This window comes from Pteropus medius, unplaced genomic scaffold (assembly GCF_902729225.1).
Source record: "Pteropus medius unplaced genomic scaffold, Ma_sr-lr_union100, whole genome shotgun sequence".
Taxonomy (NCBI): Eukaryota; Metazoa; Chordata; class Mammalia; order Chiroptera; family Pteropodidae; genus Pteropus; species Pteropus medius.
The window spans coordinates 2,669,851-2,688,125 of NW_024351730.1; the positions used below are offsets into that span (position 1 = coordinate 2,669,851).

General features: G+C 35.4%; 1 pseudogene; it reads right to left on the reverse strand.

The window, feature by feature from the left end:
• Positions 1–16,899: 16,899 nt before the first annotated feature.
• On the reverse strand, positions 16,900–17,018 carry LOC120588539 (uncharacterized; annotated as a pseudogene).
• Positions 17,019–18,275: the final 1,257 nt, after the last annotated feature.

Consider the following 18,275-nt stretch of genomic DNA (forward strand, 5'->3'; position numbering starts at 1 on the left):
TGCAGACTGTGTAAGGGAAGGGCTTAACACAGGGACAATGATGGTCTTTGCCCTGGAACCCCACAGTTCAGTTTTTCTTCATAGTCTCTGGCACCTTTCGAACTGCTGTCCCTTCACTGGTGCTTAGGGTGAGCATTTGTAAGCGAGTCTATGTGTGGACCCTTGAAGAGGACTTCTATGTTTCCAGAAGCCTTTTGTCTAAATGGGACAGAATCACTATTGGTTTTCACAGTAAGTTTTTGTGGGGACTTCTCTTTCCAGCCCTGGTGCTCTGAGTGGAATGTGGGATGGGGCCTGTGTGGGGCTGGGATGCCTTGTTCCCCAGGGTGGACTTCTGCAGCCAAGGTATCCCTCCTGATATTTAACTGCCACACGAGGGTGTGGGACCAGCTCGTTTTACATCTCTGCCCCTTCTGCTGGTCTGGACATGGCTTCTTTATATCCTTTAAATCCTTACAGAAGTTCTGTTCAGCTAGTCTTCAGATGGTTCTCCAGTTTGATTTTTCTATAATTTAATTTTAATTTTGATTTGTTTATGTGAGGAGACAAACACAGCCTTTACTCTGTTATCTTGACAGGAAGTCTTTATTGACAGATTTTTAAAAATCAAGTGGTTATGTAAATTTTCATAAAGAATAATAAATTATTTGATTCATCAGAGCATAAAGAGGTTCGATTATAGTTTTGTGAGGAGTTAAAATTTCAAATAGGGATATCATAGAGAAATGGTAAAACTCAACTAAAAATATCAGTGCTTCTAGGAGGAGCTAGTTCTATGCCTTGGGGAAGAGATATTTCAAGATTAGGCTAGAAACTTTTGTTGCCAGAAAGTGAGTAGGCTTTGAAATGTTCTGATGTGGTGTTGACAGGACTTAGAAGCCAACGTAAAAAGGGCTCCCACCGGCCAAGATGTGAAAATGTGAGCATTAAAAAAAGGTGATAAAAATCTCAGTTGATTAAAAGAGCAGAACCAAGAAGCCCAAGCCATTATTCATAATTATGCTTAAAAGAAAGTGGGACTTTATTTTCTCTTCATGTAAATGGTACTATATTCAGGTCATTTTGTTTAGAGGAAAAGAATATTTTTCAAGTTTAATATTTATAAAATTTAGGAGGGGTAAGATCATATCCATGAACAAAGGATAATATGACCCCACAATTGTTATTGGTATTTTATGTAATCTTCTTTATTCACTCTTCCTGTGTGCTTTTCTGATCTCCCTTCAGGGACCATTTGTCCTCTTGTAGAGATATATTTTAAATGTTTTTATTTAAGTCTATTAATAGAGGAATAAGTTTGTTTTCATATAATAATTTACTTGTTTTACACTGATTTTCAAATGCGTATTTAGTTGTATATACAATTCTAGGTTGACTTTTGAATATATTTTTTGAATACATTTGCTGCCTTCTGTTATAACTGCTGATGTATTTTCAGTTGAATTGTCATGCTTTAAGGTTACTCTTTCATCTGTGGGTACTTTAAGTTATTTCCATTTTTTTGCTATTTTTATCAGAATAGTAACTTTGTATTTTTTTGTTTACTTTTACATCTTTAGCATCCATAATAGTGTCTGATAGTAGTTGCTCAATAAATACTTCTTAAATGAATAACTTAAAGGTTTTCTTCAGTTTTAATCTGTCTTTTGTCACAGGGTTCTTGTATGAGTAAAATGAGATGAAGCTCTTAAAAGAACAGTGTGGTACCTGACATAATAAGTTCTTAATAATTGATAGGTTCTATTTTTATTGAGAGAAAGAGAGAGTTTATGTAATAAAAGGAGAAGGAGCTATCTGTAAATCTATGTATTACAAATTTACATTCTAGAGCGTAGTTAAAACAAACAACACACATGCCATATTTCTAAGTTTAAATAAAACATTTATTTTATTTAGTTATTTTTTTGCCTTTGGCAGCCACAACAATAGCTTAAAGTAGTATTTATAACAAAAATGTTTATAAAACAATAGGTTACTTCTCTAGTTCTATTTAATGGTACCACAAATACAAAACCAAGATTGATTGCTTAAGAATAGAATACGGTCTTTACAAACCAAAGAGAAGTTTATTCTGTAAAAAGACCATTTTGATGGAAGTTTTTTCATCTAGTAACAACATCAGACTGACTTTTGAACATTGATTTTGTACCCTGAAGCTTTACTGTATTTGCTTACTGCTTCTAGTAGTGTTCTTGTGGAGTCTTTAGGGTTTTCTATATAGAGAATCATGTCATCCATAAATAGTAACAATCTGACTTCGTTTCCTATTTGGATGTCTTTTATATATTTCTCTTGTCTGACTGCACTCACTAGGACCTCCAATGTTATATTGAGTAAGAGTGGCGAAAGTTGACAGCCTGGCCTTGTTCCTGATCTTAGAGGGAAGGTTTTTAGTTTTTCACCATTAACTCTAATGTTGGCTGAGGGTTTGTCATATATGGCCTTTATTATGTTAAGGTACTTTCCTTTTATACTGATTTTGTTAAGTGTTTTCATCATAAATGGATGCCATATCTTGTCAAAGGATTTTTCTGCATCTATTGATATGATCATACTATTCTTATTTTTTAATTTGTTTAATATGTTGTATACATAATCGATTCACATATGTTGAACCATCCCTGTGCCTCTGGGAGGAAGCCCTCTTGATTGTGGTGCATAATCTTTTCAATATGTTGCTGTATTCGGTTTGCTAGTATCTTATTTAGGATTTTTGTGTCTGTGTTCATGAGAGATATAGGTCTATCGTTTTCTTTTCTTTTTTTTGTGTGTTATCTTTATCAGGTTTTGGTATCAGGGTAATATTGGCCTCATAAAATGAGATGGGAAGTATTGCCTCCTCTTTGATTTTTTGGAAGAGTTTGAGAAGAATAGGTATTAAATCTTCTTTGAATGTTTGATAGAATTCTCTGGTGAAGCCATCTGGTCCTGGACTTTTTGGTAACTTTTTGATGATTATTTCAATTTCCATACTGCAGAGAGGTCTATTTAGATTTTCCATTTCTTCTTGATTCAGTCTAGGAAGATTGTTTTTTTCTAAGTACTGGTCTAGATTATAAATTTGGTGTTATACACTTTTCATAGTATTCTTGTATAATCCTTTGTATTTCTGTGGTGTATGTTGCAATTTTCTCTCTTTTATCCATGATTTTATTTATTTGTTTCCCTTCTCTTTTTTCTTTAGTGAGTCTAGCAAGGGCTTTGTCAATTTTATTAACCTTTTCAAAGAACCAGCTCTTTGTTGTATTTATTTTTTCTATTGTTTTGTTTTCAATTTCATTTAATTCTGCTCTAATTTTGATTATTTCTTTCCTTCTTCTGACTGTAGGCTTCATTTATTCTTCCTTTTCCACTTTTTTAAGATGAAGTGTTAGGTTGTTTATTTGGGCTCATTCTTGCTTTTGGAGATAGATGTGTAATGATATGAACTTTTCTCTTAGGACCACTTTTGCCATGTCCCAAAAGTTTTGATATGTTGTACTATCATTATCATTCATTTCAGTGTATCTCTTGATCCCTCTTTTTGTTTCTTCTCTGACCCAGTTATTCTTCAGTAGTATGTTGTTTAGTCTCCATGTATTTGTAGTTCTTCCTGCTTTCTTTTTGCAGTTGATCTCTAGTTTCAAAGCACTATGATCAGAGAATATGGTTGGTATGATTTCAACCCTCTTATATTTGTTGAGGCTATCTATGTGTCCCAGTATGTGGTCGATTCTTGAGAATATTCCATGTGCACTAGAGAAGAATGTATAAGCAGCTATTTTGGGATGGAAGGCTCTGTATATGTCAATCATGCCTAGTTGCTCTAATGTGACATTTAAGAATGTTACTTCCTTACTGATTTTCTGTTTGGATGATCTGTCCATATCTGACTGTAGGATACTTAGGTCCCCTACTACAATAGTGTTTTGGTCTGTTTCTTCCTTTAGGTCTGTTAGTAATTCCTTTACATATTTTGGGGCTTCCTGATTGGGAACATAGATATTAATAAGTGTTTTGTCTTCCTGGTGCATAATTCCCTTTATCATTATGAAGTGTCTTTCAGTATTTTTCTTTACCTTTTTTATTTTGAAGTCTATTTCATCTGATATTAGTACTACTAGTTCCGCTTTTCTCTGAATGCCATTTGTTTGAAATATAATTTTCCACTCTTTCACTTTGAGTCTATATTTGTCTTTGGAACTGAGGTGTGTTTTCTGGACACAGCATGTGATTGGGTTTTGTTTTTTGATCCAATCATCAACTTTGGGCTTTTTTTAATTGGTGAGTTCAATCATTTACATTTAGGGTGATTATTGAAATATGAGGTCTTCTTATAGCCTATTTATCTTTTGCTTTCTGGTAGCTCGGTGTTTCCATTGCTTCCTTGCACTTGTGTTTCTATTTTCTTTATTTTGGTTGGATTTTGTTGGTTTTCCCTGTTTCTTCTTGTTTTATGTTATATACTTTAGATATGAATCTTTGGCGTGTGGTTACCATTGCGAATATGTAAAGGGTAGTTATATGTATACAGTCATCCATTTTCTTCCGCGCCTGCCTTATCTCCATTCCCCTTTGTGAATTTAGATCTTTGAATCCTCCCCTTTTCAGTCATTGTTGTCTCAATTTATGCTGAATATTTATTACTGTCTTCCTATATCAATTCTCTTCTTATTGTTTAAGCTTATAAGGCCCTGTTCTTATTAAAGTTTGCACTATTCTGCTTCTATCTGCCTCCTAGTCACCTTACTCCTAATTATGTATTTTATTTTTGTCATTTTGTTTTAGGTGAGCTGACCCCTTTCAGTATTTCCTGTAGTGCAGGCCTCATAGTGGAGAATTCCCTCAATTTTTGTATGTCCGGAAAGGTCTTTATTTCTCCTTCATACCTAAAGGAGAGCTTACCTGGATACATTATCTAGACTGGTCATTCCTTTCACTTAATAGTTTGAATATTTCATTCCACTCTTTTCTGGCTTGTAAGGTTTGTGTTGAGAAATCTGACGATAATCTAATGGGTTTTCTTTTATAGGTTACCGTCTTCTTTTCACTGGCTGCCCTAAGAATTCTGTCTTTGTCATTGATTTTTGATCTCTTTAATCCAATGTGTCTTGGTGAAGGTCTTTTTGGGTTGAGACAATTGGGTGTTCTGTTGACTTCTTGAATTCCAAGCTCTAGCTCATTCCTTAGATTTGGGGAATTCTCATCAACTATTTGTCTGAAAATGCTTTTTAGTCTCTGCTCCTTTTCCTTGCCTTCGATAATGCCCATTATTCTTATATTTCCTCTCCTGATGGTATCAGCTAGTTCTTGAATTTCTCTTTCATTATTTTTCATTCTTCAATTCCTCCATTCTTCCTTCTGAGTTCTTTCTAGATTTCTGTCTTCGATATCACTGTTCCTTTCCTCCATTTGGTCGACTCTATTTCCCAAGCATGCTATTTCATTTTTCAACTCTTGCAGTGTGTGTTTTTTTTTTGTTTTTATCTCCAGAAGATCTATTCTGTTCTTTTTGAGGATTTCAATCTCCTTGCTCTGCTCATCTAGGTGTTTTTTCAATTCCTGAAATTGTTCATATGACACATTTTGGAACTTACTGAGTTTTTTTTCAGAAGTACCATCCTGAATTCTCTGTCTTTAAAGTCACATATTTCTGTAAGCTTATTTTCTGGAGATTTTTCTCATTCTTTCTGAGATGCCTTGTCACTTGGTTGTTCATGCTGTTTAATGGACTATTTCTCCCACTGGGCGTTAATGGAAATATATTCTGCTTTTTTTCCTGAAGGAAGTTTTATTATATAAAGGTCTCTCTTTAGCGTGCTGCAAAGAAGATTTTTTTTTTGGTTTCCAGTAGGTGATGTCTAAGCCTCTTGTATCTCTGCTTTATATAAAGCCTTAATAATGCCTTTTTCCTCCCCTATAGATGTTTAATCACGCTCGCTACCCTCAGTTTCAGTCCCTGTCAGTTTTAGCAACAGTTTCGGTAGCATTTGCTCAGATTCCCATGCGGCTCTGCCGTGTTCAGTCTTGGAGGCTATAGGGGAGGGGCCCCGTGGATCGGGGGTTGGGGGCTGCGGCTTAGCTTCGTGTTTTGCAACCATGGCTGGTAAAAATCAACTACCGTTTCTCTGCCATTCCCTCTTTTCTGCTTTCTGCCCTGATGACTGGGCACTGCCTCTGGCTGCGTGGGGCTCACAGCTCTCCCATGTAGGGCCATTCAGGGAACTCACTACACCTTCTTCCCTTTCCCCCTCCTTCTACAGGGAGCTCAGGCTGTGAGAGGTGGCTTCTTTGTTTATCCCAGTCCACTGCCCGACTCCCTGGGTTCTGACCTGTGGTAGCTCTTATGCACAGATCCCACGCTCAGTCACGCTGGTGTGCCATTTGGGTGTTTTTAGATATTCAGCTTATTGTTGTTTCAAGTGGAAAGATATGGAGATGTCTCTTACTCTGCCATGTTTCTCCAGATTTTTCCAGACTGACTTTTGAAATAAATTGTGAATGAAAGTAGTAAAATAGGGACTTTCGTGGTAAAGGTGATAGTCTTGGGCAATGTCATAATAGATATTCCTTCCTGCAATGTCTTAGTATTAGGGTCCTACTTCATGTATACCAAGACTTCAAAACTTCTCTCTGAATACCTTCAAAGAAGTGAATAAAAATTTCTCAAATGATATTCCAGATTCATCAAGTAATTCCATTTGAAATTTTTATATTAATATTTTTATTCTTTTAATTTTTTAAACTATATGGTTATTCAAAACTTCTAATTGGACAGAATTCATTATATTATATCAAGTCATTTACAATATTTATATGATTCCAAAAAGTCACACATTCAATAAAAATACTCATCAAATTAATTATTTAACTAAATTGTATTTATTTACTTTGCTAGAACTTAAATTTATAAAGCCTATTTTCTGATAGTAAATTATATATAATGAAATTCAGTTTTCTGCAGTTTTCACTTGGGCAATTTCAATGGCATTGGGTTATCAACGTTGATAAGAGGGACCCTATAATGTTTTATAAGATGGCCCACCAGTTGGTAAATTCAGTGAGATATTGATTTGAATTCAATGTATGTTTAATATAGTCCTTCAAAGTGGTCCAAAAATACCTGCTGAATGACCAGGGAGAATGATGTTTAACAATTTTTTTTTTTTTTTGCATGTGGCATGGACTTTTGCAAATATTATTTAATCTTAAATATATATTTCAGTGTGATGCATTTATATTGCATTTTGTATCTTTCATAAAAAACTAGCCTTACCCTGTGGTGAGTAGTAACAGCTCCAAACAAATGCACCAACCCATTGCTATGACTCCCTCCACTCCTCCCACATGTAACTTGTGCCCATTTTTGCAAGCTCTTCTTTAGAAAGTTGCAAATCTAAGTGCCCAGATCAGTTTGTTGCTTTTATTTTCATCTAGCACAAAGAGAAAAGTGTCAATAAAGTGGAAGAAATTCCCTTTCCCAAGCAGCTCAGTAAATATATATTCTTTTAGAAGAATACAGGAAATTAAACTGTGGCTGAACCTTTTTCCCTTCTTCTTTTTGAAAACTTCCTGTTGTTTGATGTCTGTAATGATCACTTAGACAGCTTCAGGGGCTGCTGGAATAATATGCTTACTTAACTGGATATTTCTTAAATTTGAGGTTGGATATTTCTTAAATTTGAGGCTGAATATTTCTTAAATTTGAAACGAAGTTTAGAAATATAAATTTTGTCTCTCTCTGCAGTCTTTATTTAAAGTTGGTTTTGAGGGAGACTTATTTATAACGCTTTGTGTCTAGCATGGTGTGATAGTTGCTTCCTTTACCAAATGAAAGAAGGATGTTTAAGTCTGCCAGATGCTGTTTTCATTAAATTAGTATGATACTTCTATTTTTACAAAGTTAAGTTCTACAATTCAATTTCCCAAATGATTCAATGGTTTTTCCTTAAATCTATGGCATTGAGAGAATTTCTAAAGTATCACTTGAGAAGTACTTTTCACATTTATTTTTAGAAGGTGGAAATTATCGTATGAACTAATAAGTGGATCATGGATTAATATAGCTGTAGGTTGCAGAAGAGAAACATCATATATTTCAATACTTAAGAGACAGTACAGTTTATTGGCTTAGTGCCTGGGCTTTGGATTTTGGGCTGCCCTGGGTTGAGATACCAGCTTGGTATATCAGTTAACTTTCTTTGATTGCTAAGAAACAAATATTGACTAACTTAAGCAAAAAAGGAAATTTATTGGCAAACTGTCAAGAAATAACACATTTGAAGATTGGAGAACCACATCTTAAGAAAAGCAGAAACCCATAGTTTTGGTTGGAGCAAGGAAGCAAGAACTAAATAATATTTCTCAAGATAGGAATAGTTAGATTAGAGTGCTGCTTCTGAATGAATGGGACTTCGCCATTTTTTAAATCCTTGTACCACTTCCTCAGGGGTCGAAAACCCAGAAAACAATATCTGGCTAAAAATGATCCCTTTTCCAGTATCAATCTAGTAGAAAGAAGAATCCAAGCCTTCAATTTTTATAATGGAAGTAAACTATTTTGCTACTTATTAAAACTATTCTTAATTAATGAGATATGATTCTCCAAAAGGAAAATGGAGTGTTGAGGAAAAAGGACAATGGATGCTGGGGGCAAAAAATGAACAAATGTGCATTATTCTTGTACCTTAATCTCTATAATCCTTAGTTTTCTACCTGAAAAATGATGATAATTACAATTCCTACCTTATTGGATTACTGTATTAAATAAGGTAATACATAGAAAATTTCAGGTACACAGTATTCTTGCAGTAACTATTGGCCATCACCATTATTACATTATACTTTCTACAGTTCTTTCACATACATTTACTTCTTTAAATCTTTGTAACATCTCGTTAGGTAATTGTAATAGATTTTATTATTCTTGGTTTATGGATGAAAAACCTAGATTTAGAAAGCATTGCCCAAAGCCTAAAGCCTGGTGTACCTCCAAATTCCATGTGTTTCCTTCTACAGAATTGTTAAAGAGAAAATCGCAGACCCCAAATGGTGTCACTTGTGCTAAAGCTCATGATACTAAACCTAGATTTAATACTTAATCTAATTGCTGTTTCAACCTCTCCCAGAAACATAATCTTAATCAACCAGTCTAGGATTTTCTGTTCAAGCACCAGTAATCTGTCATGAGTGTCCTCTCCACCCCTACATCTATCCATAGAAAAAAGAAGAAATCTGCATGATAAAAACCCTTGCCATTCCTCCCCGACCAAAGGGTCCTGATCCAAAAATAATTCTTTCTTTTCTTTTATTAATAGCTCTTTGCCTCGCCTTTCTTCTTATAAAAACCTCTCATTTTCTACAACCTTTCAGAACACTTCTCATTCTAGATGAGATGCTGTCAGATTCATGAATTGCTTAATAAAGCCAATTAGATCTTCAAATTTATTCTGTTGATTTTTTTTTTTTTAACAGAGTGGGGCCTGTCCCTGCATTATCATCAATTTGAGAAAAAAAGACAAAGCACACACTGAGACAGAATTTCCTTTCTGAGAAATAGTCAGATCTCCAGGAAACTCAGAGCACACTCCTTCAGCAAGAGAATTATTTGTTCACTACTGGGCTGTAGGTTAGTTGTCTATTGTGTATATGTCCTAGAAGCAGATGTTTGAGAGTGACATCCTGATGTACACTCACAGGACGGCATTGACATTGCAGTTCATTCAATCCTGTGATATTGTGATTTTACTGCAAAGATGTTCAAGTTTGTAAAATTGCATTTTGAAAGTACAGCTTCTATAATGTTAACCTGTTAGCAAACTGTGAGAATATGGAAAAGCAACCTATCACACACCGTGGAATTTTCCAGAGCAGTTTACAGCTCTGTATGTGGGCAGATCTGCATTCGTCTTTCCTTTCAGCTAGACGCCTACAAGTATGAGTAGGCCAGGCTGTTTGATAATAAGTACAGTTTTCTGGCTTTATAGTTTTACTGTCTCTGCAAGGTGATATCTCTGTGGGGTTAATATTTACCTAGTCTACGAGGCTGTTTTTGGAATCATGGAGAAGCTAGCATTCTCTAGCTCTCTGGCTCTGGGGTCTAGCTTCCTTTACTGATCTTTCTGCGATAAGAACGCAGAAGTATACTAATAGGAAATGAAGTCAGTATTCTCCTGCTATGCTAAGAAAACGAGCAGGAAAGGGATCAGAAATCTGGAAGAATGCATTTAATTTCTTTTGAGACCTAATGACTGATTTCTTGTGGGTCCTTCTGAGTTTTTTTTTTTGTCATTGTTATTTTTTTAAAGCACTTGAAATGAGATTATGAAAACTGCCCATGTTGCATATTTTCTAAGACTTCAAGGCTGCCTGGTATTTAGCATTCTCTTCAGTACTGACCTTTTGCTGCCTTGCATATGAGTTATTCAGTTTTAGGTCTGTACTTTCTATGAGACCGTGAACTCTGAGAATTAGAGACTGTATCTCATCCATTTTCTGCATTCTTTAGTGCTACTCAGAGTACAATCTGTGGACAAGCAGCGTCGGCACCCCCTGGGATCTTGTTAGATATGTAGACTATTCAACCTCGCCCCTGACTTACTGAGTCAGAATCTTTATTTTAACAAGATCCCAGGTGCTTCATATGCACAGTAAAAATTGATCAACACTGACCTTCAGCACTTTTCATTCAATATATGTTAAATAATAATAAAGATAATAAAGCATGTTAGGTATCTAATTACATATCACTTATAGAACACCCTCCACTGCCATGTTTTTTCTTTCTACCTCTAGTAATATTCTCTAGTAACCTCAGAATCCTGAAAGCAATGGAAACTTGATACTTCCTAATACAGATAAAGTTGGCAGGTTCAGAATTTATTTGTCCAACTCAAAAAAAAAGAAAAGAAAGGAAGAAGCAAAGAAAGGAAAAAGGAAAGAAAGGAAGAAAGACTGAAATAAGTGGTCATGATGAAGGAAGAGGGAAGAGAGGCGCTGCACATCAAGTTTAGGCTCTTTGTGCTCCACCTAAGGACAGCACTTGCAGCTGACAGATGGTAATCATGGTGAGCTTCAAGAGCAGAAGGGGTTCTAAGGCACTGTTTCCCTTACCACTTCATCCAGTCTCAACTAGCTCACTTTTACTTGTTTCATTTATAAATTTTTCTGCTTATGCTTTATTTAGAAAAAAATCACTCCTCAAAATATGTACAACCCCTCAAAAAGTACCCACAAAATGATTTCCACCCTAAATCCAAAAAGCAAAGTTTAAAAAGCTCTCTGCTAAGTCACACACTATAATATTATCAAGGAATGGGTTAATAATTATCAGTGTGCTCCATACACAGGATACTAATTGGCCTTTAAAAGTTTTTTAATTAAAGGATGATAGGGAGATACTTTAACTGGTTTGCCAATGGCATCTCAAATTTCCTGTGTTGGAAACTGGCTATTTTTTTACCTATAGGATTCATTCTGGGGATGATTATGATTGTATAAACTCAGAGTTCTGTTCCAAAAAGTTATTTTACTTAAACTGAGTTGAATTCTGTTCAATGTTTATTGATTACATGCTTTGTGGCAAGGACCGTGATTGGTAGGAGCTGGGTGTATAAAGATGAGTATGACACAGTCTTGCTCTCAAGAACTTTCAGGCTGGTGGGATGGACAGGCATGTAAATAGATTATTTCAAAAGACTAATTTAAGTGTTGTGATACAGGGATACTCAGGATGTTGTGGGTATCAAGAGAGGGGAATTGCGCAATTGAAGGAGAGTTACTTCTGGGAGATAATTCTTGAACTGTGTTTTGAATGAGGAGTGGGAAGTAGGTGAAGAAATGAATGCTGGAAACACATTCCAGGTAGAAGTTACAGTGAAAATAAAAATGCTGATTTATGTTCTGCTTTGGAAACTTTGCCAAGATGCAAATTATAATGCAAGAAAGGCAGATAACGCTGGAGAGATAAGCTAGGATCAAATATGGAAATCTCTGGAAAGCATCTACAAAACTCGATGTGCTTAAACTTATCTATCAATAAATGATATGGAAAAAAACACAAAAAGCCATTGGCTCAAAAGAAAAATGTATAATTTTCAACTTTATTATGAAAGTATTTGTTCTTTTTCATTAAGGTATATTAATCTTTCTCAGTAGGAGAATGGCTTATAAATTGATGTCTCTTCACCATGTAGTGAGAGAGAGACCAATAGAATACAAGAAGTGACACCAGGAATTTGACTTCGGAGGGAGGTCCTAAAAAATAATACACTTCCACCTTAGCTACTCAAACATTTGCTCTTAGAGCCTTCAGTTACCATGTAAACAGTTTGACTACTCTGAGGACACCAGCTGTGAGGAAGCTCAAACTATCCCACACATAGAGACCACATGGAAAGGCTCTGAGACTGCACAAAAGGAGAGAGATGTCTGGTCAGCTCTCAGATGCTTCATTCTCTTGCTCTTCCAGCTTCAGCCATTATCTGACTGCAATCATCCTAGAGATGTCTGGCCAGCTCTCAGATGCTTTATTCTCTTACTGTTCCAGCTTCAGCCATTATCTGACTGCAGACATCCCAGAGATCTTAATCCAAAATTGTCCAGCTAAGCCTTTTTCTAATTGTTTACCCAAAGAAACCATGAGATGTTAGAAAATGATTATTTAAGCTACTAAGTTTTGGAGTGAATTGTTATGGCATAAAGGACAACAATAGATTTTGGTATCTGAAAATGGGTTGACGCCATAAAAAGAGTGAAACATATGGACTAGATGGTGAGTAGACTTGAGGAGACGTTAGTAAAAGTTACCCCCTCCCATTCAGCCATTCCATTATTTTAAAGCCAATCCCTGTTATATATAATTTCATATGTAAACACTTTAGGGATATATCTTATATATAAATACTCTTTTTGATTAATAAACATAACACTTTTATCATACACATATGTACAAATTAATATTAATTCCTTATATCGATGCTTCCTTTTGAATAAGCTGGGTCAATATTGCTAGGCTTTTTCTGGGAAATAGATCACTTAAATCATGCTAATGCAGAAATAAAATTATTTAGTATCTGAAGTCCTTCATTAAACCTTTTTTTCAGGAGAGAGTGAAAAATGATCTTAGCATCCTCTTTTGTGGGTATTTATTTATAGATTCATGAAAGTTCTCTCAATAGCCCTAGAAATTATAAAAATGTAAGAAATGAAAGTATGGGTTCTTAATTTTCTTTCTGAATACAAAGTATTGGGCTTTTTCTTCAGGACGACTGTCCAGTTATTTCTAGAAAGTTTTAGCCACTGGTTTCAGGCAATCCCTCTGTGATCTGCTCTAGATCTCATCCTGCACTAGCTTGTGTTCTGGGCTAGTCTCTTGTCTTTACAGAAAGCGAGAACATTCAGTGCTGTTAATAGCTAGCACTGTAAACAGCAGGGTGTTAGGAGAATGGGTAAACAGAACCAGACCCTCGTATCTTGGGACTTTTTAAAAGTATAAATTTACAACCAAATGCCATTGGAGTAGTAGCTACAGGGGTGAAAGCCTCAATTTGACTGAATCTAGAATATATGAGTATAGACTTGGGAACATGACATGTTCTGAGATCTGCAAGGATGGTAGTCTACTACAAGACTGGTAAGGCAGATATTGGAAAAGTTCATGGGTACCAAATGTAAGCAAACACATGAGGAATTATTGAAGTGTTATAAATAGTAGATTGCTACGATCGGATTTGTGTTGGAGTGGGGCATGTGGGTGGGCACAAAAGTCAATAAGAGACTATTATATCAATGCAAAGAAAGAGATGATTAGTGCATGAACAAATGTGGTGTCATTGAGGATCCTGATTGTAGATAGTGTGGAAAGATGTTTGTAGAATGACTCCATAGTACAGGTAGGCAGTTAGATGGGAAGTAGAGAGGAAAAATTAGGGTTGGCTTCTGGGTTTGTGGCCTGTCTTGGAGGATGGTGGTATGGAGATTTCAAATTGCAATGTTTCTTGGCTGATGTGCACAGTCTACTGGATTACTATTTAGTGATCGTCACTACTCTAAAACCCATTTAGTATTTCAACATAGCATTTCTGAGGTCAGGGCTATAACCAGAGAGTTGATTGAGGGGTTAGTCAGGCAGTTTGTATTGAAGCAAAATGCTTATTTACTGTGTCCTCCACTCTGCACAGAAAACAATTTCCAAGTTCTCATGCTTAGTTGAATTTCTTTATGTTCCCTAATGCTTGATTTTTAGTTATTCTCAGACTAAAATCAGGCTCCATTTGATTTTTCCACATTCTGGAATCTACTTGGCCATCTGTAATATTATAGATTAAAAGGAAAATAACAGAAACACACTTTGATTTAAAGGCTATTGCATCTTAAACTTCAAATTAATACTTTATAAGTTAGGATTTCAGGTACTAGGTTTCCCCTATATCATAATATTGGTTATTTGTTAAGATCTTTAAATCGATCTTTATCTCTCTTCTGGAAAATAAACATAGCTCTTGGTCTTTTTCTTTCTGGCTCAATCGGAAGAAGTAACAGAATATTCAATAATAGTTTGTTCCGAGTCCCAAGATTTCAACAGGTTTATAAACTGACTTTCTACTTCCCCTGTGAACATTAGCATTCATTTTACAGTGTCAAACAGACGTGAGGACAGGATCTTTTCTCTTTCAAGGAATCATTTACATCAGAACTAATGGATTGGGGGAGTTGCTTTTATCCACCTGTTTTCTCATGAGTTGTTTCTTCCCTATATAATACGTATTTCTACACCTAATTTCAAAGGTTAGTCATTTGACATAACCAAAGAAAAGCAACACAATGGCAACATTTATAATCTAGAAGTGAGGCACAATTTCCTCTCCTACCTCTGGTGTCTAATTCTTTTTTCCTATTTTTCAAGTTATGCAGCAGCAGTGAATCGTGTCATATACCTGGGGCAAATCTACTGTCAAAATGCCAAGTCCAAGAAAGAATTTTTGGTGATTTTTTTTTATTAATGGAACAAATATTTAATAACATTTTAATTTATTATCTTGTACCCAGAAGTTAGTTTTACTGGTGATTTACTACAGTTCATAACTTACTGGCTCTGGCACTGATGGTTGATTTACTATTCTATCAGTTACTTAATTAAAATGAATTATTCATAGTTTTCCCTGATGAACGACCTAATTATTATGTTAATCATAATAATCTAAGTTTTCAATGTTTTCTAAAGCATCCTGCCTAACGGGGTTATTAAATATGTGTATAATTATAGTCATAAAAATTCAGAAACATGCTTTGACAGACATTTTAATTTATATTTCGACTTTCAAAAACATCAACTGTAAAATATCTTTTGCTCTGAACTCAATTAATTTCTTAAATGTCATTTTCTTTTCCTAATATAAACCTGTGAATGAGTGTAATAAATAAAATGACAACCACTTCATTAATAATACTAAAAAGATGAACAGAATTTTATATCCAGTCCTGCTTTTGAGGATTTTGGCTTTAACAACAAAATTTTCCTTCATGTTGTGGGGATTCTATTGTAGGCAAAAGGAATGAACTGATTTGACACTTACTGTTATGTTGTCAGATCTTAATTGTTCATGGGAGAAGCAACTGTACCATGGGTTAATTAACTATTAACTGTTCACATCCAGAACATCTTTCCCTTACTTTTCTATCTACTTCATTTAATGCCTCAGGCTCAAATCACATTTGCATATGCTTGTCCTACTTTAGGGCAAAACGTGATATCTGAGGATATTAGGATATTCTATTGCTTTTGGTAATAACTACATTAGTAACCAACTCCCAAGAGCATTCAAAGCTTGAACATTTAACACACAGTCAAGATACTAGGAAGTGATATTTTAATATCGGGTCTCAAACCAAGCACTTTGACAGCCCATGGCTGAGTGTATATAATCAAGAACAAATTAGGGTTAAAACACGCATTATGCTCAATTCTGTTGCAGTCTAGTTGTTAAAAGGATTTTTTAAAAACTTGAAAACAGTAACTCATGGCTTTGGTGAAACATTAAGGCTATTTATTTTGAAGGAATAACACAGACCCCTTTTTGGTCACAATTCATTTTGTCTTTGAGCATATAGATATAGATAATGAAAGTAAACATTTTTTATTATTTAATTGCTTGTACTCTTTGTAAGTATTGTTCCTTATTTTTTAACTCCCTTATTTACTCTATCAATTTTTAACTATCAATTTCCAAGTCAAGTTTTGGAGATCAATAACTGTCCTCCAGGACTTAGCAAGTGGAAGACATTCAAGGACCTTACAGTCTTGCTTGTACTTCTCTTTGTCCTAGTCCTTTAGTTGTTTAGAGATCAGCAAGTAAAATTGTGTGCTGTGGTCTGATAAAACATCTTTATTCTCATTTTTCTAGAGCTGCTATGATTGGACCCATTATGTTGGACAAGCCAACTGTCATCGGTACCCTACACATACGGATGCTGATTGTCAGATTACAGGGTGGGAGGTGTCATCTGAAATGTTGGTCAGAAGAAAAAACAATACTAAATAGTTTCTGTTCTTCTTGTCTTAAATAATTTTGAAATTATGTGGTTATAAAGAAAAATTAAACTAATTGCTGTTTCTAGCATCTGGTGAGTTAGCTTATCTTTTCATCCTGACTTCCTTTTTTCTTAGAGGTCTGTCTTAGACTTCCATAACAAAATGCCACAGACTGGGTAGCTTATAAACAACAGAATTTTATTTCTTACAGTTCTAGAGGTTTGAAGTCTCACATCAGGGTGCCTGCATGGTCAGGTGAGGGCCAGACTTCTTGTTGTCACCTTACCTGGCAGAAGGAACAAGCAAACTCTCTGGGGCCTCTTTTATAAAGGCATTAATTGTTTTTATATTTTTTTGGTGAAGCCTGTTTTTTTTTTTTTTAAATTTTATGCCTACAGCACCTGGTCTTCTTAAGTGGTCTCCCATCCAAGTACTAACCAGGTCCGATCCTGCTTAGCTTCCGAGATCAGACAGGTTCAGGCACGTTCAGGGTAGCATGGTGGTAGACAGGCACCGCGCTCAGGATTTCAATGTATTAATCTGGGAAGGGCACAACGTTCAGATCACAGCAGGATTCATAGAGAAAGGACACTGAGCTGAAAGCTCTATAGTGCTTTATAGAGCTGAACAACACTAAAGATTCACTTTTCAACTAACTGCCTCATTTTCAAGACTTGATCTTGGCTCTAATTGCTTGTAGGGTGGTGAATATAATGTAGCTATGAGATACCTCCTCTCTAAACTCTCTTTAAAGTTTGGTTCCTCTACTTCATCGGAGCAGAAGAAGGGAGAGGGAAAGAGATAATTACCTCTCACCTTAATTAGTCAGAAGTGATGCCCTTCTTTTGGTGCTTATCTGACTAATAGTAATTTACAGTCAACACCCCCTCTATGGTGAGTGACCAAAAACTGACTCTTTGTGGGACACATGTATGAGTTTTTGAGGGGGCTTTTGGGGATGACACTGCATTTTTCACTGCTGCGTGAGATCCAGCACTGGCCCTTCTTTCTATCTCAGCTCTGACCAAGCCAAGCCATCTTTCAGCTCTTTGTGGTGGGATTCTGTTGTATGTGAACTAAGCTCTTGGATGGGTTCCTACCTAGATGACAGACAGTATTTCCTAGGTGACTAGGAAACTGGCATCATTGCTAGAGCTGTGACGAATAATTCTGTCATGTCTTCAGGGACTTTTTGAGAACTTTTGCATATTCATCCAGTTGCAGAATTTCTGGGTCATGTGGTACATATATTTACTTAGACTAGTGCCAAATTGCTTTCCAGAAATTTTGCACCAGTCTATATTTTCACCACCATGGACAAAGGTTCAAATCTACCAATATGTCTGTAAAAGTTTAGCATTATTCAGCTTTCTAATTTTTGCCAGTCTACAGTAACATGTATTAATTTGCATTTCTGTAATTACCAATTGTTTTTGACTTTTCATCCGTTTCTCAGTGTCTTAGATTTCTCTTTCTATAAATTGGGTATTTATATTTCTTGCTCATTTTTCTGTTTAGGTTGTTGTCTTTTATTATAGCTTTGTAAGAGTTTCTTGTATATTCTAAACATTAATCCTCTGTTGTTTATGTACTTTGAAAATATCTTCTTCTGTCAGCTACATCTTAGCTCTATTCAGAGTATTTTTTATTGACCAGCAATTCTTCATTTTGATATAAACAATTTACTCATTTTTTTTCTCCTTGTTTGTGCTTTTGAAGTTTTCTCTAAACAGTCTTCTCCCTCCTCAGGTCTGTAAGTATTCCA